Raw genomic sequence first — 23512 nt, 5'->3', positions numbered from 1 at the left:
GTGAGAAAGCTGTGCTCCTCAAAGCACTTTACAGGATAAAAACAATAACAACAATAGTGGCTGGGCAAACAATTTTTTAAATCGAAATACAAAATGAGATACTGTATAATGATGTGCATGAACAAAGTTATACTGCAATTTTCCTTAGATACACGATTACAAAAAAATAATTTTTTTGAATCCCCGGCGGAACGCGTTCCATAAGAATCAGCGCTTTACTTCGCGCTTTACAACCCTTACTTCGTGCGACTGGAAAAGAATTCATGATCGGATCTACGAAATGCTTTGTAGAAGGAGGCGCTCTTTTCCTCTAGTCTAACAGTCTGTCCACAAACAAAACATTCCAATTTTGTCAATGGAAACCGGTGTGTGTGTCTCTCTCTGCTGGATGTCCCTCTCACTCTCTGCTGAATGAATAAAAGCATTTTTATGAAAAACGCATTTGCGTTTGTCTGGTATTTACTTTGGTCCCTTTTAACTGTTTTTCGATCTACTGTATTGCTTTGAGATGCCACTTTTAAAGGTGATATGTGAATTAAAGTTTTTTATTATTGTTATAGAGAAACATGATCAGATTTTCCCTGGTTCAGAAAAAAAGATCTAAAGTGCTAAACCTAACTTTCTTAATTCGATGTATTTAAAGCAGTGAACTACTGTAGGTGTAACATAACATTCAGAAATACAATCGAGAATAGTTTTGTGGTGTTTGTTTAGATGAAACGTTCCTAAAACATATAACGTAACAAAATTAAAGACGATTAAAATCTGTAATCTTTCCACTTGTACTGTATGTCATCGGAAAGTTTCTGCTTTGTGTAAGGATGGTATTGAAAAGTAATCTTAAGTGGTGAGAAAGCTGTGCTCAATGTATTTAAGGGACTTAAAAGTAAAAGGAGATGCTTCATATTGCTTGACTAATTTTAAAAACTAAGTTATAAATGCAGGCTCTCCCTCGGTGCCGCGCCGGGTGTAAATATCAAAATATACATTCGTCCCAGGCAGAGGCCGAAGAGCGCCCGGCTGGGGTGCGCGGGGAAGAGCAGGACAGGAATGAAAGGCGGTGTATAGGAAGGCATACAGTCTGGGCAGGTATAGATTACACTTGTCTAAAACGTATTTAAAAAATAAAAACGATTACAATCTAATCCTTCCACGTTTGATCCCAAAATCCCAAGAAATATAAATTTAAACGGGTAGAAAGCTATGCTGAAAGTTTATTAAGATACTTAGAAGACAAAGATACTGTATCAATTTATGTTGCATTAGCCTGATTATGATAAAAAAACACATATAATTAAACACGCGTTTGCGATTTAAATCAAAACACGATTTAAATCAATATAAATGTTTATATTGTAACACATACTGTCCAGCCTCCATTTCTCTATAAAAATTTACTCACACATACACACAATAGAAGCAGGAAGCAGAAGCAGGGACCGTTGTCAGAAGGGAAGAAGGTGACTATTCATTGTTATCAAAAATGACTTAGAATTGATCATGTTGTGATATTTTGAAATATAAAAGTCAATTGATTGTCCATAACATCGCTATTCTATTTTTTCGAAGAAATGTTTGTTAAAAGAAAAGTCCAGCACCAACTGGACTTGAACATACAACCCATGAGTTGGTAATCAGGCACATAGACCAGTAGGCTACAAGGGAAGTCACATGAAGAGGGAGGCGAAACAGCCCTACACAGCCCTGTCGCAGTACACGAATATAATCATATCGTTATTAAATTCTTTTGATATGCGATTTCCATATTATATTCCCTATTAATCAAATTCTAAAAGTATGCTTGTTGACTCCGGTATCTCTTTAGTTAAAGACTTCGATGCTCAAAATGACATTTACTGTACTGTAAGTCTTTCTACGACAGACCAACGGACCACGAGTGCCCCTGTCGGTCAACCAATCACGTACCGCTGTACCCCGCGTCATCTTGCGCCACGATGCGCGACTCCGTAGCCAATTACCTCCGGTACGTGTCTGTACCACTCACTTTGAATGGCTGCATCTGTAGCGGTTTCTGGCCTCGGCCCAAAACGTCCACCCCCACCCGCTCCATAGGAGCCCCTACCTGGTGTTGTTGGAGAGGGGACCTTTCTGCGCCATGCACACGTTCGGCAGTACCGCTCCACGTCCCAGTGGCAAAGACCCCAATAAAAATGGCCTCGGACACGCTGCAGGTTTTTTTACAGCCGAAATGCCCCACGCCCGGCTGGCCATGCACCACTCTGAGCACAGCCGCGCGGAGCGACTGTGGCACCACCAGCTGTTACTGTATCTTGCCACTTGGGGGTGCCTGCCACCCCCGGCGCAGCACCCCATCCTTTACCTCCAAGGCCTCCCACAGGGTGCAGAGGGCCTTGACGGACTTTGGGTGAGGGGCGAGCTCCTTTTGCATAGGCCGCGCCCCTGCTGCCTTCCAGCGGAGCACCGGCCCCACATCTGGATCAGCTGCACCACGTCTGACAGACCCACCCCCAGCGGCCCCTCCAGGGCCGTGGCCACAGCGCTCGACTCCACCACGGTGCGGACGGCCCCCTCACACTGCTCCCGCTGGGCGCAGTAGCAGCAGTCCGCGGCCTCACAGGGGCGCTGCGAGAGAACGTCGGCATTGAGATGGCGAGATCCGGCACAGTGTACGACAGTGAAGTCATACTCCTGCAAGACCTCTATCCATCTCACCATCTGCACCTCCGGCTCCTTAAAGTGGAGCAGCCAGGTGAGGGACGCATGGACGCATGGTCGGTCCTCAACCGGAACCGGGTCCCGAACAGGTACGGCCTGAAGTGGCGGACCGCCGCCATCGCCGCCAGCAGCTCTCGACGGGTTCCGCTCAGCCTTATTCAAAGCCCGATTCTAGTAGGCAACTACCCGCTCCCCATCTGGCCCCTCCTGTGCCAACACCGCGCCCACCTCCGAGACACTCACGTCGGTAACTAGGATATACTGTAACCACGGATCGGGGTAGTCTAGCACGGGGGCCCCCACCAGAGCTTCACATAACCGACCGAAAGCCATCTCGCAGTCCGAGTCAAAACAGCGGCCCTTGTCTGTGAGGCAGTGCAGCGGGGGAGAGATGCTGGCAAAATCCCGGACGAACCTCAGATAATACAAAGCCAACCCCAGAAACCTGCACAGCTCTGCGACGGTGCGGGGAGTCGGCCATCCCCTCACTGCAGCAACCTTACCTGGGTCTGTAGCCACCCCTTGCGGTCCAACAACATGTCCCAGGAAGGTTCCTTCCCGCCGCAGGAGCTTTCACTTGTGGTGGTTGAGCCTCAGGCCAGCACGGCGGATGCAGGCCAGCACTGCCTGGAGGTTCGCCAAGGCCTGGTCGAAACCCTGGGCATGAACCAGCAGGTCGTCCAGATACAGCACGGTTTCCACGGGACCGATGCCAGCACCCTCTCCATCAGCCTCTTGAAAATCGCCGGGGCATTGCACAGGCCAACGGGAATGACAGTAAAGTGCATGAGGCCATGGCAGATGGAAAAGGCCATCTTCGAGTGAGCAGTACCTGCCAGTAGCCGGTGGTCCAGGGAGCTGAACCAGGTCGACCCGGTGATCCAAGGCGTCGTCTATCCTCGGCATTGGGTAGGAATCCTTCCGGGTGACCTCGTTCAGTTTGCGGTAGTTAACAAAGAACCTCCACGAGTCGTCTTTTTTTTGGACCAGTACAGCCGGCGTCGTGGGCTCGTGGAGGGCTCAATCACCCCTGCTGCGGCCATCTCCCAGATCTTTTCCTTGGTGGTGGTCCGCTTGATGTGAGCCATGCGTCCAGGTGGGATGCGGATGGCTCGAGCGTCGCCAGTCTCGATGTCGTGTTGAGCCAGGGCAGTGCGGGTGCAGTCCTCATCTCTCGCCACAAAGAGGTCCTCGTTTTGGGCGAGTAGCACCTGGAGCTGCTGCCACTTGTCCGGATCAAGGCCCTTGCAGCTTCGCTGGTAGAGGTCCTCAACGGAGCATCTCGCTTCCACGCAACGCTTGGCCCCCGCCGCCTTGTCTGGCCCCCCGGGTGACTCAGGGGCAGGAACCGGCACGCCTGCGCTCCGGCTCGCAGGCCCAGTCTGCCCCCGCGACTGCTGCTGCTGCTCTCTACCTGCTCCGCGGTACTATGAGTGCCTAGGTGCTCTTCCTCCTCACCATTGGGCGAGGGCATTACAATACTTACGAGGAAGACATTGCTCTCTCCGACCCCCGACATCGTGTCCCGAAACACCATGCTGGAAGCCGACGTGTGCTGTGATTCCTTTACGGAGCAGAAATGACCACCGAGGAGCCAAGAGATCATTTCAGCATTTCTCGTCTGAACAGAAAACACAAACAACCAATCCGGAATGACTTGCTTTTGACACTTTTCAAAGCGTTCTTTGTGCACGACGACTGCGCCGCCTAGCAGATACAAATGGGTTGTACAACTTTGAACTAGCAAATGTAAGAGGGCTAAGCCCTGTAGTGTGCTCTCACGAGGCACCAGTTCTGTAGGGTTTGGGCATTTACTGGGACAATTATTAATTGTAGCAGTAAATCACGAAATTGATTCTTTTAATGGCCTTAGAGTCCAACCATGCGATATAACTCAAACAATGCACACACACAGGTACTAATACACGAGGATACATTTATTAATACATAGAATATGCATGTAAACCTAACAGATCTTATCGAGAGGGTATCAGAATACAAAAGGTATATATTCAATCAGTAACGAAGAGTTACACATATTAAGAGACCATACGTTGAGTATATCATTCATTTAGACCGTTTCGGAAATGAACTTGGTTATAACTTCTACATTGGATACTCAAAACAAGTACATAACTCTTAAGAACTAAATTGATATCAACTGGTTGGGATAACAATTGAATTCTCGAGCTGTAATATATTGAAGTTGAATACTCATCCAATCTCTGGGGATTCAGATCTCCTGCGGGCTTTCTGGCTCCGTGCCAGGCTGTGCTGTGCGGCTTGCGATGGTGCGCTGCTGATGCTCACTGACCAACTAGTTAGTGTTGGCTTTCACTAGCAAAGTTTGTGCACAGGAGAAAGATGACTGTGGGTCCCAGCAAGTCAGGAAGAGGACCGGTTCGTTCCTGATGAAGCGCTAGGTATGAATAGTGATTCAGCTGTCCAAAGTTCTGACCTGTTCACGAGGCTTGCTGCTGATGCTAACCTCGGGTGGATCCTCTGGTTACACTCTGGCAACCTCCACTCTAGACTCTTAGAACAGAGGAAAGTTCTGGCACTCGGACACACTGGCCGTTCCATGGTTGTCTGGGCTGAGTCTCAGGATGGTCAGAAGGCGCGCTGCGAGAATGTCCTGCCCTTGGGAGCCTTTCTGCTCCTGGGCCATCCTGCCCTGGAATTGTCTCACACCCCTGGAATTCTCCTTTGAATTCTCTTTAGAAAAGTCCTTTGAATAGTCTTGGAGCTCTGTGTTGCCTGTTTTTACCTGGAGGAACTCATTCATTGGTTGAAAGTTTCATGGGCATCAGAGACCCACGTGGGTTACTCGGCCCTACCACTCCCTGATTGGTTGATCAAGGTGAGATATGAGTCACTTACTCCTGACACCTAGGAATGCAGTCCAGATGTCCATCTGGCACTCCCTAGACAGATAGGTGCCAATGGATGACCATTGATCATGATAGCCAGGCTTAGCTAAGTGCCATGAGAGAGATGGGACCTCATTTGGGAAAGAACAGCAACACTTTATTCTGACTTATTAACAAGCATTGCCACTACAACGCGACTCCCAGAACGCCAGCTGAACAAGTCTCCACAACCGAAGCGCTGTGTCTCTTTTCAGCTGGCAATAAACCTTTCCTCGATCCTTTGCAGACTTGTAAAACTGTTCATGATCAGAATAAAAAACGCTCACGCTAATACACAAGCACTCGTGTCTCGCAAAAACTGACAAATAAACAGACGGAAAAGCCGCACTGCACGTGTGAACAGGGGAATAAGCAAGCGAGCGGGGATAGGGCGCCTCCTGCGCTTAAAAGCTTAAAAGCTTGGTATTCCCAGGCAGTCTTCTGACCATCCTAAAACTCAGCCCGGACAACCACGTAACAGCCAGTGCGTTCGAGTGCCTGAACTTTGCTTTGTTCTAAGAGTCGAGAGCAGAGGTCGCCACGAGTAACCAAAGGATCCACCCAAGGTTAGCATCAGCCGCAAGCCTCGTGAACAGATCGGAACTATGTACAGCTTAATCATTATTCAGAACTAGCACTTCATCAGGAATGAACCGGTCCTCTTCCTGACTTGCTGGGTCCCACAGTCATCTTTTCTCCTGTGCACAACTGTGCTAGTTAAAGCCAACACTAACTAGCTGGTCTTCAGAGAGCATCAGCAGAGCACCGTTGCAAGCCGCACAGCACAGCCTGGCACGGAGCCAGAGAGCGCGGATTGGACAGCAACAGCCTGCAACTGTTTCTTTGTGCCCGCAGGAGATCTGAATCCCCAGAAATTGTTTAGTATTAAACTTCACTGCATTACTGCTCGAGAATTCAATTGTTATCCCAACCAGTTGATATCAATTTAATTCCTAAGTGTTATGTACTTGTTTTGAATATCTAATGTAGAAGTTGTAACCAAGTTCAATTACGAAACGGTCTAAATGAATGATATACCGAACATATGTCCTCTTGATATGTGTAACTCTTCGTAACTGACTGAATATACACCTTTTGTATTCTGATAACCCTCACGATAAGATCTGTTAGGTTTACATGCATTTTATGTATTAATAAATGTATCCTCATGTTCTAGTACCTGAAAAGAATCATTTTGTGATTTACTGCTACAATTAATAATTGTCCCAGTAAATGCCCAAACCCTACAGAACTGGTGCCTTCAGAGAGCACATTACAGAGGTTAGAATTTGACCTCCACCTAAACTTATCTGAATAACATTATATACAGATGCAGCCACTCAGAACACACAGTATTTCCTCCAGTAAAAGTTGTGCGGTGCCTTATGCAATTCAATGGCCAAAGACGATCTATAGGTTGCACTTAGATGTTAGTGAAACAATTACTTCTTTATTCCGTTTCTCTACTGTGCATGTTTGAATCCACTTAATATTGAATATTAATATGGAATTTTACAACTAAGACTAAATTTTGGTACCTGAAAATAAAAACAGAAGTACTGTATATCACAATTTTGTTTTGATTTGAACCAATGTTTGCATCTCAATAATCCATTCATCCTTGAAAGAAGCAAAGATAGATGTGTTTTGAATCTCACCATGATCCTGTTCTCAATCCAAAAGAAAGGTTTAATGTGATCCCTCTAGAACAAAAGTCAATTTCCATCTGAAATGATGTCCCTTCAAACAATTTGTAATATCTCTAGAAGTTTATACAGTAGAAGCCTGGTTAATTGCTTAAATTTAAACTAATCAGGACTATGGCAATGAGATTTGATTTTGAACTGGGATTTAAATAAATAGGAACACTTCACTACATTGTGCTTTTTGTATTATGAATCTGGCTGAAAGAAAGGTGTTTTTTATTTTCTTTAATCAAAAAGTGAAAATTTGTCATTCACTTAGACGTCCAACAAAAGCCGGTGAAAGGTGAAGAGCCTCCTGTTCTGAATTCTCCTCACATTTTCTGGACTTGTAGACTCCTCACTCTTCCTAAAAGTGCTGCAGATAAAGGTAGTTGTCGGGAGTTCAGTTCAGTGGTAGAGCACATGCCACTCATGTATGAGGCTGTTTCCATTCACCGAGGTCATCACCCTGGATTTCTTCCTAAACGCGATATCTTTCCTTACTCGTGTGCCTTCCCTCATGTGTGAATTTCAGCGCGACACATACACATTTATCTGTTTTATAGAGATTCTATTTTAAATCAGTTAAAAGGAAAGAATCACTAATTAACATGTAGTAAAACACATCTATCTAATTGACAAAAAGGGCTATGTATTACTAGTAGTGGAGCTGAGCTCTCAGTAGTGCAGTTGAGGTTGTTAAATAAATTATTATGTTTTTAAACTACTATACTAAGCACTGGCATGGTGGTGTGTGCAATCCTACCCAACCTTTCTATCGACTGTATGAGTCTCCTGTTCCATCTCCAAATCTTTCCACACATTCGCCTGTTTCACCACCATTATCATTAGACTATAGCCACTAACATGAGAATACTGTTCTGAAAGACTGTCTTAAACAATAACGTTGAAAAGGGTAATGATAACAGTTTCTTCATTAAGGTAACCATACATTTGCCTGTATAGTACAACTTATTATCTGTATCTGCAAATCCCCAATATTATCTCATAAGAAACACAAGTGTAGAGTCAAATCAAATTAAATAATACAACAAATCTATTCAATTAACACCCAGATGTGACAGAACACATTTAAGACTTACACCCCTTTAAATATGTATTTCCTTAATTTCAGTTCTCTCCACCAGGATACCTGGAAATTCCCAAAAGCATAATACAGCTACTAAAGTACTAATGTTAAAGATAACATTAAACTTTATTATTAAGATATCACGCTTTTATTAATAAAATATGTATTGATAAAATTCCTTGTGAATAATTGTAGTGTCTGGAAAGCAATTTTAGTTAAATATAAAAATAATTTTCAAACAAGTGGTGCATCAGTTCATTACTTAATGACGATATTATTTCCACTACATTCAGGACAGTTCCAATGTAATCTATTGTTTCGCTTAGTCTGCTACTTCAGTAACATCTAATGGGCAGCAGCTGTTATTTTAGGTTTGTTGCAATTGAGAACAGGTTCAGTAAAGAGCTGCTGAAAAATTTCAGAGGCCAAGTTTGTTGCAACTGACCCGTTGTAGCTACCAATCAGCAACAGGGAGAAACAAAACATCAGTTTTGCCTTTTTTTTAAAAAAAGGGAAACAGAGTAGTAGTTATTGAGGTCATTTCAGGTACAATGTAAGAACTAAAATTAACTAGTCCCACAGTAATGCGTGGGGTCCTATTAACAGAAAAAAAATAGTTGTAACCCGAAAACACAACAAACACAAAACGAGAAGTCTTCCGGGAACCTCGGTAAATCCCTGTAGTTGTCTAACAACTATAAAAAAACAACCAAATGCAACAACTTCAAAAGAAAAAGAACATTTAAAAACAAATCTGGGGAACAACAAAAACATAATCTAATGCAAGAGCTTTATCAAGCCCAGTGCTCCTCTCGTCTCAGTAGACCTCTCTCATATATTTGTGTACAGGTCAGCTGGAGATACACAGCTGATGGTAATTTAAGTAGGGAGCTGCGTCAGCATGGGTGGGCTTCAAAGGAAAAAGTATAGGTTTATTCCATGCTGAAAAGAGAAGGAAACACAATGTTTCAGCTGAGGAGCCTTCTTTGATTGTGACTCGAAGTAAACCTTTAAAAGTAAGGTTTTACCTTTACTTGTTCGTTTGATGTTAATTTATCTCCATCAGATACCTAAGAGTATCTAAACTCGACAGTTGCTTTCAGTAGCTAAAGACACTGCTTTACTTGTTCGTTTGATGTTAATTTATCTCCATCAGATACCTAAGAGTATCTAAACTCGACAGTTGCTTTCAGTAGCTAAAGACACTGCTCCAGGTGAGGCTTGAACTCACAACCTCGGCATGACTCCGCTGTGCACTGCTGTATAAGTACCGCGCGCTGACCGATTGCGCCACTGGAGCTGTGCGAAATATGCTCCTCATACAGACTGACGTTACACAAACAGGGTGAAAACAGTTTCGGTTGTGGATCCATCTCCTCATGGGGAAAAGCAACAGTAAAATAGCAAGGAAAATACAAGAAAAGAAACTGAAAGAATTGTGCTAACAGCAAAGGGGGACGGAGGGAGGTGGTCGGACAAGTAAATTAACCCGGCGGATTTTTTGTAGCGACATTTTCAAGTCGCCTCCTTTACACGCAATTGCAGCCCCGACACTGAGAGAAGCATGAGAAATGGCTTCAATTTCAATGTGAAAGCGCAGTACAGGCTCGATGGCTTCACATCTCCCATCAATCAAATAAAATTGCAGTAAAGCGATCTAAATATGACTCTTAAGTACTGGGAAAGATGATTATTTTGAGCGTGCCTCCCAGGGTCTGCTACGAGGCTGAAGTTGGCTTCTTATTCGCGTTTTTCGTTCCACCTTAAATGGTGCTGCTGTGATGTTATATCTCTTCTTGTGCCGAAGAGCAGTCATACCTGACCCGTCTGAAATGACCACTGACAGACTTTATCCAGAAGCGACGGCACCACTCCCAGTAGAATGAGTGAGAACTACAGCATGACATGGGTAGTTAAGGGGCTCCCATAATCCATCTTTCCTCACATTACTGATTTTTTTCAATAGCATTTTGACCTTTTTTCACATTCAGATTTTTTTCACATTTAATAAAATCTTTTAATCAACAACATTAAGAAAACAAATGGAACATTTTTTGGAACAATAATTAAAAAAAAACTTTCAATGCCTTGGTTGTATACGTGTGCACACCCTTTATAAAGGGAGTTGCAGCAGTGATGAAATTTAAAGAGCATTTCTGTAGAGAAAACAGCATTTTTTCTGCCTTGATGTTAAGCTTAGGGAGCCTGTCTTTTAGAAATTCTATTTCTAAAGACCTTGCACAGCCTCCCGACAGACTAACAAATATTTTTTGGAGAAATTGGCTCACACACTGGAAGACACTAACGTTTATCTACGTTAGAATATGTGAATAACAGTTTAACAGAAAAAGTTTGTAATTGTGATTTTGTTAAAATTCAATAAATCGTCTATCAACAGTAAGAAATTATTAAGAAATTGTTTTATTTAATAAACTATAAGACAATTAAGAGAGTTTATAGGTCATATCCATCACTTATGTTCTTTTAACTCTAGCGTTCAGGATCCAAACCCAGGTGCGGACTGTTGTGTTTCTTGAATCTCTTGTAATCATCAAGAGTCGATGTGTAGTCCTTCAGTACTTTCTCGAGTTGTGCCATGGATATTTTATACGATCAATACTTGTCATGCTCTTTTGCATTTACCTTAACAAACGGAAAAAGTTCAAAGTGTGTTTATGGCTGTGCTTCACATTTACACGAGAGCAGTACAGGACACGGAGTGAGGAGTTCGTGAAGCTTTCAGTTTAGTGCGGTTCAGAAGGAGGATTCGCTCGCTGAATGATCTCTCAAAAAATCCCGGGTGAGATTCAACAGGTGTTTTCTGCAACAGCCACGACAAGTGTGAAGCAATCTCTGGATTTCCTGAATTTGAACTAAATTATTAGTTCAAATAATTTAAGATTAAACAGAACTAAATGAGGTACATTTAAAACAGCAGCGCAACTCTGCAGCACGTCGAGTGTGCCTGCATTTAGTTGTGTAAACCTGGCTCTCTCTGAACACGAGCAAAGAGTTCTCACTCAACAGAAGATTGCGATGTGAGTACTATAACATAAAGTACCTGGAGATGCCAGGGATTGAACCCGGGACCTCATACATGCGAAGCATGTGCTCTACTACTGAGCTACATCCCCGATGAAAATTTATGGAACAGACTTAGAGATGTGCAAATGCTCACTGATCACAATCCACCACTCACGAAGAATGCCTGCAGTTTCCCACTTTCGCGTTTCTTCTACTACAGAGTAAATTCATAGGAATGAAGAAATAAGGAAGGAAAAATAATCGCATCGAAGCTTCAAGAGACTGGGCACAAATTAATCTGTTATTTTTGTATCCAGTTACATGGGCGACGGTGGTTGATTCCCAGACGGGGGAGTGCTTTTTTTCTACGTCCTTACTCGACTGTCTTTCAATTCTATTTTATTTGAAAGCTTTTTGCATCTTTTAAGTGCTCTTGATTAAACTATGCATAGAAAAACAGCAGTACTGATGATTTAACGTAAAAGGGTGAAACAACGCCCCGGCACAGGAATGGTAACAGGAAGGATCGTGTTCTTATTCAATATGTCCTTTTGAGATGTCTTGTCAATGCACACAGGCGGTAGAGCTGAATAATTTACTTTTAGTGGTGTTTTTAAACAAAGATGGAACACGTTATTTCTATACCAGGAAGAAAGGAGCAGACTTTACCTTTAAGAGGCAAAAATGACACCTTATCAAAGCTAATATTAATTAAAATGACATCACAACAAAAGAGTGGAGCCTTGAGTGAATAAAGCCTTGAGTGGAGCCTTGAGTTTTCATTGGACGTCTGTGTCTCCATAACTTTGTAGGTGAGAGAGAGGATTGTGATAATTTGCAGGTGCTTCTCGGAAGTGCGTTGGTGGTACAGGCGCCTTCCAAATAATTGAGACGTGTTTGAATCCCAGCCAGTACAAACACAAATCTATTCAAGATAATCTGTGGTCCGCTAACACATCTTTGGAAACACTACAACAGGTAACACCCCGTGTGAAATACCATGAACATCTGTTAAAGCCTGAGTTTTACATACTCTCACATAAATAAACGTTAGTGTTTTCCGGTGTGTGAGCCAATTTCTCCAAAAAATATTTGTTAGTCTGTCGGGAGGCTGTGCAAGGTGTTAAGAAATATAATTTCTAAAAGACAGACTCTCTAAGCTTAACATCAAGGCAGAAAAAATGCTGTTTTCTCTACAGAAATGCTCTTTACATTTCAGCAATGTTGCAACTCCCTTTATAAACGTATACAACCAAGGCATTGAAAGTTTTTTTTTAATTATTGTTCCAAAAAATGTTCCATTTGTTTTCTTTTTAATGTTGTTGATTAAAAGATTTTATTAAATGTGAAAAAAATCTGAATGTGAAAAAAGGTCAAAATGCTATTGAAAAAAATCAGTAATGTGAGGAAAGATGGATTGTGGGAGCCCCTTAACTACCCATGTCATGCTGTATTTCTCACTCATTCTACTGGGAGTGGTGCCGGCGCTTCTGGATAAAGTCTGTCAGTGGTCATTCCAGACGGGTCAGGTAATGACTGCTCTTCCGCACAAGAGACACGTGACTTGCGAGGATCCCGACAGTGTCAACATTCTTTCAGAACCTGGATAACTCAGTCGGTAGAGCATCAAACTTTTAATCTGAGGGCCCAGGGTTCAAGTCCCTATTCGGGCGGTTGAACTGTTCTTAAGTCTATTGCGAATGTCATTCTAAATAGTCTTTTATCTTTCACTCTTCTAGCTGTACTGTGGTTATTTTAAATGTCCATTACCTGTATTTACAGTAGTGTATTTAGTGTTTCATTTCACAAACCAAAAATGTTCAAGTAGATCTTGTCACTCTACTCCACGTAATCATCTAAATTAAATCACAGTAGAGTACAGAACACGCAGTGAGGAGCTCACACAGTGAGTACTCTTGAATATGACAAGAGGAAAGGCACACTGCACATCAGTAGTATAAAGCGACACCTTTCGTCAAACTTTTGACAGGTACCACGCCCCCCTTTTCCAGCCAATGGTCGTCCGCGGTGTTTGGTTGTCCCGCCCCTTGCCATCCAATGGCGTGTTGTTATTTGTGCATGTACCACCCCCTCAGGAGCCAATGGTGTGGGTCGGAACCCCCGCCTCCCCCCGGCCGGTCGGTCCGGCGCCTCAGGGTCCCAAAGCCCCAAGGCGGCGCATCCCTCGCTTTAGGTGTGTGCAAGTGTGTATTGGTTTGGAAGGGGACCATGTCTGCCGCGGGGTTGAGTGCGCTCTATTATAACCCTAGGAAATCGGGTAGTTACGGCGGCGTGGGGAGTCTGTTGCAGGCCGCGAGATCCCGGGGTGTGAGCGGCGCCAGCCGCGGCCGGGTGGCCGAGTGGTTGTCCGGCTGCACAAGCCGTGTCTCCAAAGCAGCAGGGGTGCAAGCACACACACACACTGACTGCGTAAAGTCTCACGGAAAGAATTCACAGGACAAACACCATGTGAAATGTGAACCGCTTTATTTCAACAGTGGGTTTTCAAACACCGAAACAGCGCAGCAGCACTTTTTACACATGTTACAGACTCCAGTTTGCAAGTATGTGAAATATGAACCGCTTTATTTCAACAGGGGGTTTTCAAACAGTGAAACAACACAGCACACATGCGTTACCGGCTCCTGTTTGCATTCAACAATTAAATGTTGGTGCGGAAAAATTTGCCTGCGTAATCAGCGGGATGGTGTTACCACAGGTTCTGTGCAAAACACGCTGTATTTTGGAATACACACTGTAGAACCCCCCAGGCTTCCTTTTCTGATCTGAAAACATCAGATCCGCAATAATTTCACTCAAGTTCTTGACATACACATCTATCTCTTTAACAAATTTAAGGACATTAGCATTCGACTCTTTGTTTTGCATATCAAGCTTTGTAGAGAGAAGTGTGTAAAGCACTCTTAGTAAGAATTCAGACATTCGAAATTCTTCATTCTTCGGACTATGGCACACCCGGGTCTGTAAAACAGAGTGAAATCTGTATTCACATTTTACATAGATCTTTTTTTTTGCGTCTGTAAAAATAAGAATAGTGTTTCTTTTGCAACTCAGTCACGTCTACTAATTTTCCATCCAGCTGTTCAACTGTGGTGTGTACATGCTCGTATGGGGAGCGGTCCTCAATTATATTTTTTAGCAACTGTTTTATGCGCCGCTCAGTGTCATTTGTAATGGTGTACGAACCCAGACACCGGGCGGTGTACAGAACAGCCGATAAAATTCGGGCTAAACTGAGAGACTTATACATTTCTAAAGCGGCAAACGTCACGTCTTCAGACCCATCTGTGTAGCCGCCAGACAGGCATGTGTGACCCCGCTGCCCGGGATGGTCAATCAGACAGGCCGGGCAGTCATCAACCAGGACCCCCTTTAAACAGTGTTTGAAGATGCAATAAACTACTGCTTTCACAATCTGGGGCATAACATCGGGCTCATTAGGGACATAGGCATCAGCTTTATTAACATTTGGGCGAACACACTAGCATAGACACGAGACAGTCACATGTGCCGGTAGGCTGAAGATTGACCCGTCCACATCCTCTTTATTCTATTAAAGGAAAAAGAAAAGGAAGGCTTAACAAAATAGACATGCTTTGTACCTAAAATATCGAGCATTTAACGCGCTTGTGAGCTAAGGTTTTTCGTTAATATTTACCATTTGTAGCGTGGCATCATCGCTAGCACCCGGCAGTTCTTCAACATCTGGTACCCCAGCTGAACTCACACCCCTGCCGCTGTCACAGGGTGCAGAGGGTGGGGTCGGGTTTTGCTAAAAAGAAGATCAAGTATTAAAATGACATAGGCTAAGCACCGATACAAGCACGATCAGAAAAATATTTTAGCCGCCTACCTCTTCACTTTGCAGAGTAGCGGACCCCGTTGTTTCTTCACACAAAGAAGCCATCTCAGCACCTCTGCGGTGTCTGACAGCTCCAAGCACGCACTGCGACCCTGTCAGGCCTGAGCGTTTAAGAATATGCGCCAATGGTGTAACACGCCTACATAACACAAGACATTTTTCAATTGGTTGTGATGACCCCCCCCGATTTATCGAGCGCGAAAAGTATTCACACATCTGTTTATAAGTTTTAAAGTATTAACACGCAACGCAAACACAAATGTTGTGTTTCCCCAGAAAATAAATTTTAAGTTTTCTCATTTACAAGCACACCATGTATTTCACACAAAAATGTTCTTAACATTATTAAAAAATAAAACCTCAAAACGTCAAGCTTGTTTTGTGAACACGTCCCTATAAAGAACAGATACGTTTTCTTATAGCGTTAATAAAAAACATTTTGTTTGATAATATTCTTAGCGGTCTGTTGGTGAATCAAACACAGACACCGCGGCACATTTACACCACGTTTAACAGCTATGAAATTTAGAAATCGTTGTATGTCTTAAAATAATATAGATTTTAACATTATAACGGTCTATATTCACTTATCAGTTTATAAGTTTTAAAGTATTAACACGCAACGCAAACACAAATGATGTGTTTCCCCAGAAAATAAATTTTAAACATGCAGGGGTTGGTCTTTAAGTTTTTAAAATAACGTAATAAGACACAGTTTATTTTTAATAACACATTCGCGCCACAGCTTTTTTGAACGTTTGAGATAAATTTCCACACAGCGCAAGCGTAAAAGTCTTTAAGGTATTAACAGACAAAAAATGATGGGGTGTTGTTTTTCATACTTTAACGGATTGGTCCTAATGTTCTAAAATTGTTTCCCAGTAGAGATAATTTGTGATGTTGTTGGAGACGGTCGGTGTGTAGGGGTTACTTAAAGGCTCTGGAATGCAGAGTAGTGGGAGAAACCCCCAGGGAAAAGTTTACAAACATTTTAAATTCATGTAAAGTTTTCTAATTTACAAGCACACCATGTATTTCACGCAAAAATGTTCTTAACATTATTAAAAAATAAAACCTCAAAACGTCAAGCTTGGTTTGTGAACAAGTGCCTATAAAGAACAGATACATTTTCTTATAGCGTTAATAAAAAACATTTTGTTTGATAATATTCTTAGCGGTCTGTTGGTGAATCAAACACAGACACCGCGACACATTTTCACCACGTTTAACAGCTATGAAATTTAGACACCGTTGTATGTCTTAAAATAATATAGATTTTAACATTATAACGGACTAAAACGTTTTCTAAAATGTTTCTTAATTTCTACAGCCCAGTACGTGCACACCCAACGATACCGAAGATTAATGGTTTATGTGGGGGGGTTTCTTAGAAGAGTTTATCGGTTTGTGTATAAGTACCAGCGGTTTAACAGGCGAAGTTTTGGCTGCATTCCATTTCTTACAGTCTCACGTTATCGCCTAACTTGTCAGAATGGATCACGCCGATCAATTTCAACAGTCTGAAGATATTCTATTTACAGACTTAACACTGCTCGACTTGGTAGACGAAGGCCAGGACTCCACGAATTTCAGCGGTATGTATATCCGGCTTTTTGTGAGACAATTACAACGTCACGGTGCATGTCTCATGTTTGATATAGTTACAAAACGTTGTATAATATTTGTATACTAGACAATATTGAATTATTATAATGGAATTACCAGGGAGTTGCTCCATAATGTGGTCGTGACTGTGTGTATCCATTCATTTCCATTAGCCCCAAAAACCACAGCTGTAAAAAGGCCAGTAACCGCACAGCCCAACACTGGTGAGTATTTACGACAATGTTTTGAATAACGCTTTACAACCATGTGAGTCTTAAAGACACCGGGGTATATACTCCACACCAAAACTCGTATGTGTCTATTCCACAGACGCGGGCGAAGGGACAAGTAGCTACACATTTAAAAAACCTCGTTTGGGGTTTACAATCCCACCGCAAAACCTTGTGGAGACACATGCAGATGTTCACGCCATACCAGAGGGTGCGGGGCATATTATCAGATCGCCTGAGAGAAGAGGTCGGTATTATATAAAACATTCTTTTAGCATGGCCATTTAAACGTGTCTATAATAAAAACCCCCACCGTTTTTTGGTAATTTGCGGTGTTGAGTTCTTTCACTAATGGTATTTTCCCTCTCCGTGCAGACCCCGGACCTTCAAAAAATAAACTGCGACGCGCCAACACGTTAACTGGGTCAACGAGCTCAAAACGTCTGAAATCAACAAGCAAAGGTTAATATAATTTAAGCATGGTCAAGATGTGTTATGATCCACTTACGGCAAACGTTACTTCTTTTGTTAGGATGTTAATTCGCTGAAAGATCCTACTTCGCGTAGTTTTCTGTTTGGGAGTGTTAAAAACCTTATTTTAAAACTGCTGATGTACCCCGGTAAAACCAAATTTTTTTTGGAAGCGTTCGATGACGCTACTAAAAAACCTTTCGGTTCGTTGTTGGTGGATTTAAATGACGACACCCCAGATGACTATTGTTTGCGAACAGGTCTTTTCCCCCCAGATGTTCCCACGGCTTATGTATTTAAAAAATCTAAAAGTCGCTGATCTCGCAACCACAGACTCAGTCGAAAAAACATGTTCAGGGCGTTGTCATGTCGTTCGGAGAAACCTGACTCTCTTACATTTTCCGGTGAAAGCCAGCCCCAGTCAGCGGAAAGCTATTCTCTGCGGGGCTACAAATGATCTTGTACAGGCCATAGCTGAAATCGCCTTGAATACCTTGAAAGGGAACATACCGTTATCTGCTAAGCAGTTTGGGACTTTGAAGAGAAAGCGTAAGCTTATAAAGACTGAGTCGAAAGGGTCTTTCTCTTAAAAGAAAGAGACTCTTGGTGAACCAGTCCGGCGGTTTTATCGGGACCCTGTTGAGTATTGCAGTACCATTGATTACGGGGCTTGTACAATGTCAATAATGGAGCACGCTGAAAAATGTACCTGGTACCTCAGAAACAGCTCGATCGACTCCGAGAGCGGTCTGGGCTCGAAAGCGATGTAAGAAAAAGAACAACCCGTCAGTTGGATGATGAAATGAGAGACATTCTTCAGAACTCATATCTGGCCGAATTTGAAAAAGTGAAATTGTACAGTGAGGTGTTACAACCGTATTTGACATTAGTACGCCAGGGGACTTCCGAAAAAGGGGACTTTAACTGTTGTACTACCGGAAAATGCACCCGCCGAGCTATCACGCACATTAGCACAACCACCGTCATCGAGCGACGCTGACTTTGGGTATATTTTGGACAGCGTGTCTCAGCGGTTCCGGAGAAATGCCGAGATATTGTTAAAGACCATGGCCCGCAATGAACCATTAATAGCCTGGAATGAAAAGGGGGAATTTGTGTACAAGGGGTCACCCGTTGAGGGCTCTCACATGATTGGTCTTGTCAGGGCTCTCACGCAGCAGCAAGCAGTTGTGGTCGGTAAGAAGCCAAAAGGTTGGGATGTGTTCATGGAGGCTATGGCAGAAATCAATATGCTGGGCACCTTGCTAGCCAACGCTGATAGCCGAGAGCTACTTGAAAAACTCAAGGCTGCCCCATTGGGGTGTGCAGCATCGGTCAAAACGCCCGACCCGGTCTCTAAGATAACCGCAGAAAGGAGATGATCATTAATACCTAGACCCACATGGTTGACTTTGTAACATTTTTTCTGTGGGTATGTGTGTTTGTGATAAATGACTTGAAATGTATATTAAAAAGCGTGAGCAATGTAGTTAAAAATGTTTGTAATAAAATGGCTTGAATGTAACGTATTAAAAAAAGCTTGAGCAATATAACCGCGAATGTATAATAAAAATATTGTATTGATTTTAAATAATATTTTGCGTTCTTTTTTGAATAATAACCACACAGACAATAAAATGTTTCGATTTCATTTTTATTTTAGACGGTCGATTAACATTTATGATGTAATGTAGTGTGCTCTCTGAGGGCACCAGTTCTGTAGGGTTTGGGCATTTACTGGGACAATTATTAATTGTAGCAGTAAATCACAAAGTTGATTCTTTTGATGGCTTTAGAATCCAACCATGCGATATAACTCAAACAACGCACACACACAGGTACTAATACGCGAGGATACATTTATTAATACATAGAATATGCATATAAACCTAACAGATCTTATCGAGAGGGTTATCAGAATACAAAAGGTGTATATTCAGTCAGTTACAAAGTGTTACACATATCAAGAGGACATACGTTCAGTATATCATTCATTTAGATAGGTTCGTAATTGAACTTGGTTAAAACTTCTACATTAGATACTCAAAACAAGTACATAACTCTTAGGAATTAAATTGATATCAACTGGTTGGGATAACAATTGAATTCTCGAGCAGAAATGTAGTGAAGTTGAATACTCATCCAATCTTTGGGGATTTAGATCTCCTGCGGGCACAAAGAAGCAGTTGCAGGCTTGTTGCTGTCCAATCCGCGGTCTCTGGCTCGGTGCCAGGCTGTGCTGTGCGGTTTGCGACGGTGCGCTGCTGATGCTCACTGACCAGCTAGTTAGTGTTGGCTTTAACTAGCACAGTTTGTGCACAGGAGAAAAGATGACTGTGGGTCCCAGCAAGTCAGGAAGAGGACCAGTTCATTCCTGATGAAGAGCTAGTTCTGAATAGTGATTCAGCTGTCCACAGTTCCGACCTGTTCACGAGGCCTGCTGCTGGTGCTAACCTCGGGTGGATCCTCTGGTTACTCTCTGGCAACCTCCGCTCTAGACTCTTAGAACAAAGGAAAGTTCTGGCACTCAGACACACTGGCCGTTCCGTGGTTGTCCTGGCTGAGTCTCAGGATGGTCAGGAGGCGTGCTGCGAGAATGTCCTGCCCTTGGGAGCCTTCTGCTCCTGGGCCGTCCTGCCCTGGAATTCACTTTGAATTCCCTTTAGAATTGTCCACAGAATTCTCCAGAAATCCCTCAGGCTCTCTGTGTTGCCTGTTTTTACCTGGAGGAACTTCAGCTCGTTCATTGGCTGAAAGTTCCATGGGCATCAGAGTCCCACGTGGGTTACTCGGCCCTACCAGTCCCTGATTGGTTGATCAAGGTGAGATATGAGTCATTTACTCCTGACACTTAGGAATGCAGTCCAGATGTCCATCTGGCACTTCCTAGACAGATAGGCGCCAATGGATGACCATTGATCATGATAGCCAGGCTTAGCTAAGTGCATCCCCCTTTGGGAGCTGTCCTAGGAAACCTTATCAAAGGAACCTTAAATCAGCCTGCATGAATAGTTTCTCTGTGGCTGCACCACAGAGATGAACAGAGATGGGACCATTTGGGAAAGCTCAGAACACTTAATTCTTTCTTATTAATAAGCCTCACCGCTACAATGACATGTTTTAAATTGGCGTAAACACCCGCATAATTGAACATTCCCAGTGGGCAGTGATTCGTCGAATATACGTATATTCTCGTCGCCGCGACGTATAATCAACGTCGAATTGCAACCGTAAAATCGACGACATTAATAAACGCATATATGCACTCTGCACAGTGTACGAAGTAAATTATTTTCGCAGTAATTAATTAATGTATTATATTTATTACTATATTTATTATACATGTGTAAATAAATTAATTACTGCTAAAATAATTTACTTCGTACACTGTGCAGAGTGCCGTATACTCCTAGTTGCGGCACACACGATATATACAGTAAAAAGCCTCAGGCACTGTGTTAGATGTGTTTTCGACGTTATATATGCGTTTATTGATGTCGTCGATTTCACGGTTGCAATTCGACGTTGATTATACGTCGCGGCAATGTATATATACGTATAGCTATATTTTCGACTAGAATATACGTATATTCGACCAATCACTGCCCACAGCTTGGCATACAAGGGTTTTGCGGAGGGGGTCTTGCCACCTGCCTGAAAAAAACAGTAAAATGTTTGAGTGCCTATAGAGTTTCTATTTTTATTTTCTTGAGAAAAGTTGATACCATTTCCTGGACACCCCGCCCCCCATCAGTGCGCGGTGCCCGGGGAAAACTCTGTAGGGGAGTGTCTGAAATTCAGAGGGGGGGGGTGATATTTTGGTTGAAACGGAGCTGTACGGTGCAGCTACCCAAATCAAATCTCGCAGCTATGCCATTGATTAGTGCTTCATGATAGAAGATAACGACTAGCAATCTGGTATTTGCGATGAAGTTCAGTTTCACATTTTTTGTCACTCTCGTGGTTTGTATTGCCTGGAGCGAAAAGTACCATAAGCGTTCATTTTTGCAGCTACATGGAGGTTCTGAATCGTTAAGAAAACATTGTTGTTAAACCAACAGAAAGCACAGACTGCTATAACTAGTCCTAGTTATATAACGATTTTAAGTATAATGATAAACTACTGCAAGGAATCTGTCCACCTGAGCAAACAGGATCGTAATGTTGACGCTCAATAACGACACTGATATGTGCAGTTCCTAGACGGCGAGCCCTCCTGCACATCAAACAATCCGAGTGACTGTTAGTGTCAATTAGTGTTGTCTGACCATTGACAAACTACAACTATTTTTTTAGGGCGCAAGTTAAGTTAAGTAAATCCTTTTGCCCAAAACTGAAGGGGCGACACTCCTCCCTCACCCTGTGACGCCAGGCCTTTCCCCATCCTATTCCATAATGTCATTATACTGTATATAATACAACAGTGACCGATCCTTACTAACTGTATGCGTTAAAATTGCACATCAGCACATAGCAGGGGGCACATAGCCGCGATGTATTATCAATGTTAAATTTCAACCATAATATCGACAACATTAATAAATGCATACGTTGAGAAAATATCTAACCCAGCATATTTTCCAGTTATATACCACAATGCATTGCTAGTATTCGTTGGTCGCCATTTTGGCCACGTTTTTCAATCGTAGAAGAAGTCCACGAATATCTCAGCAATCCTCTTTTGACGAGTAAGTATAAATAATAATAATAATACTATCTGAACACATACAGATCTTACTTAATATTATTTTGATTAAAATAGTATGTTAATAAGCAAAAAATGGCACATAAAAATAGTGTGAAGGGGAAGATTACACAAAATCGTTTTGCTGTTTCTCTAATTTGAGAATCAGAAAAAACAGCACATGTTCAACGGGTCATTGAAAATAAGTATGTAACATGTACCATTAACAACGTCAATGCTAAATAACCCTTAATGTTATAGTACCCCATGGATTTGTAAAGTATGTGATGATAATTTTCTCTGATTCTCCAAAAAATATATGGATATTCTTAGAAATTAGAATTGCCTCAGCAAGATAACGATATGTTTTTATGGGAAAAAAATAATTGCGGTGTTATACTCCTTTCTGTGTGATTTCTGAAGTAATGTTATTGTTCTAAATTTAACTAGGCAATGATACAAGGGAAATACCTGCGTAGTGTGACCTTTCTTACTCACCCTTTTAAAGTTAACAATGTTTTTATCGCAGTCATTTTGTTCTTTTAGTCAAATTAGATTATATAAATGTAAACAGTAGAAAATCTCTGTTAAAATCCCAAAAATAAAACTGATGACAGGAATTGCGGGAAATTACCGAGCGTACGGTACGGTCTAAAACGTGCACAGCTTTGCATACAGGGGTTTCGAGAGGGGGTCTTGCCACCTGCCTGAAAAAAATGTAATTATATGTTGATTTCTTTGAATGACAATATTTCTATTTTTATTTTCTTAAGAAAAGTTGATACCATTTCCTTTTATATTCCATCGTCCTTACAGTACCTTACATACAACAGTCACTGTTTATTTACTGTTTATTTGCATGTGTTACAATTATCTGTGGGTGCACATCAGCACGCAGGGGACACACCAAATCAGACTTTATGTCAAAGGACTATTTATCCTGATGGAGGAAGCGACGTGCAGAGCTAAATGCTCTTGCAGAATCCAGCAGATGATCAAGATGACAGTTTTCACATAGATGACACCAAGGACGAGAATGTGGAACAGTCGTCTGGTGATATGGGTGCTTGTGTCAGTGATGACATTACACATCAGGATTCAAATGACTATGGGTACACTGAAGAAGTTATTACTTCTGAAGAAGAAATCTTGAATGAGGTTGAAAAGTCTGACTCTGATGAATCTGATGTAACTGACCCCAGTTCTGAATCTACTGACCTTGTAGATGAGGCAC

General features: G+C 42.4%; 1 long non-coding RNA gene and 2 other non-coding genes across 3 annotated transcripts; all 3 read right to left on the bottom strand.

The window, feature by feature from the left end:
• Positions 1-9587: 9587 nt before the first annotated feature.
• On the bottom strand, positions 9588-9681 carry trnai-uau (transfer RNA isoleucine (anticodon UAU)). The gene is made up of 2 exons: positions 9644-9681; positions 9588-9623 (listed from the first exon to the last, which is right to left on the bottom strand). It is a non-coding gene; the product is annotated as a tRNA-Ile (tRNA).
• Positions 9682-11443: 1762 nt separating this feature from the next.
• trnaa-cgc (transfer RNA alanine (anticodon CGC)) lies at positions 11444-11515 on the bottom strand. Its single transcript has one exon. It is a non-coding gene; the product is annotated as a tRNA-Ala (tRNA).
• A 2360-nt stretch (positions 11516-13875) lies between these two features.
• Positions 13876-17076, bottom strand: LOC148666349 (uncharacterized). Its single transcript, XR_015936623.1, has 3 exons — positions 17011-17076; positions 15280-15427; positions 13876-15198 (listed from the first exon to the last, which is right to left on the bottom strand). It is a non-coding gene; the product is annotated as an uncharacterized LOC148666349 (long non-coding RNA).
• Positions 17077-23512: the final 6436 nt, after the last annotated feature.

The sequence above is a fragment of the Lepisosteus platostomus genome, chromosome 5 (genome assembly GCF_059453375.1).
Source record: "Lepisosteus platostomus isolate fLepPlt1 chromosome 5, fLepPlt1.hap1, whole genome shotgun sequence".
In the NCBI taxonomy this organism is placed as follows: Eukaryota; Metazoa; Chordata; class Actinopteri; order Semionotiformes; family Lepisosteidae; genus Lepisosteus; species Lepisosteus platostomus.
The sequence above is the reverse complement of the archived record's forward strand: the minus strand, read 5'-3'. Positions and strand labels throughout refer to the sequence as shown.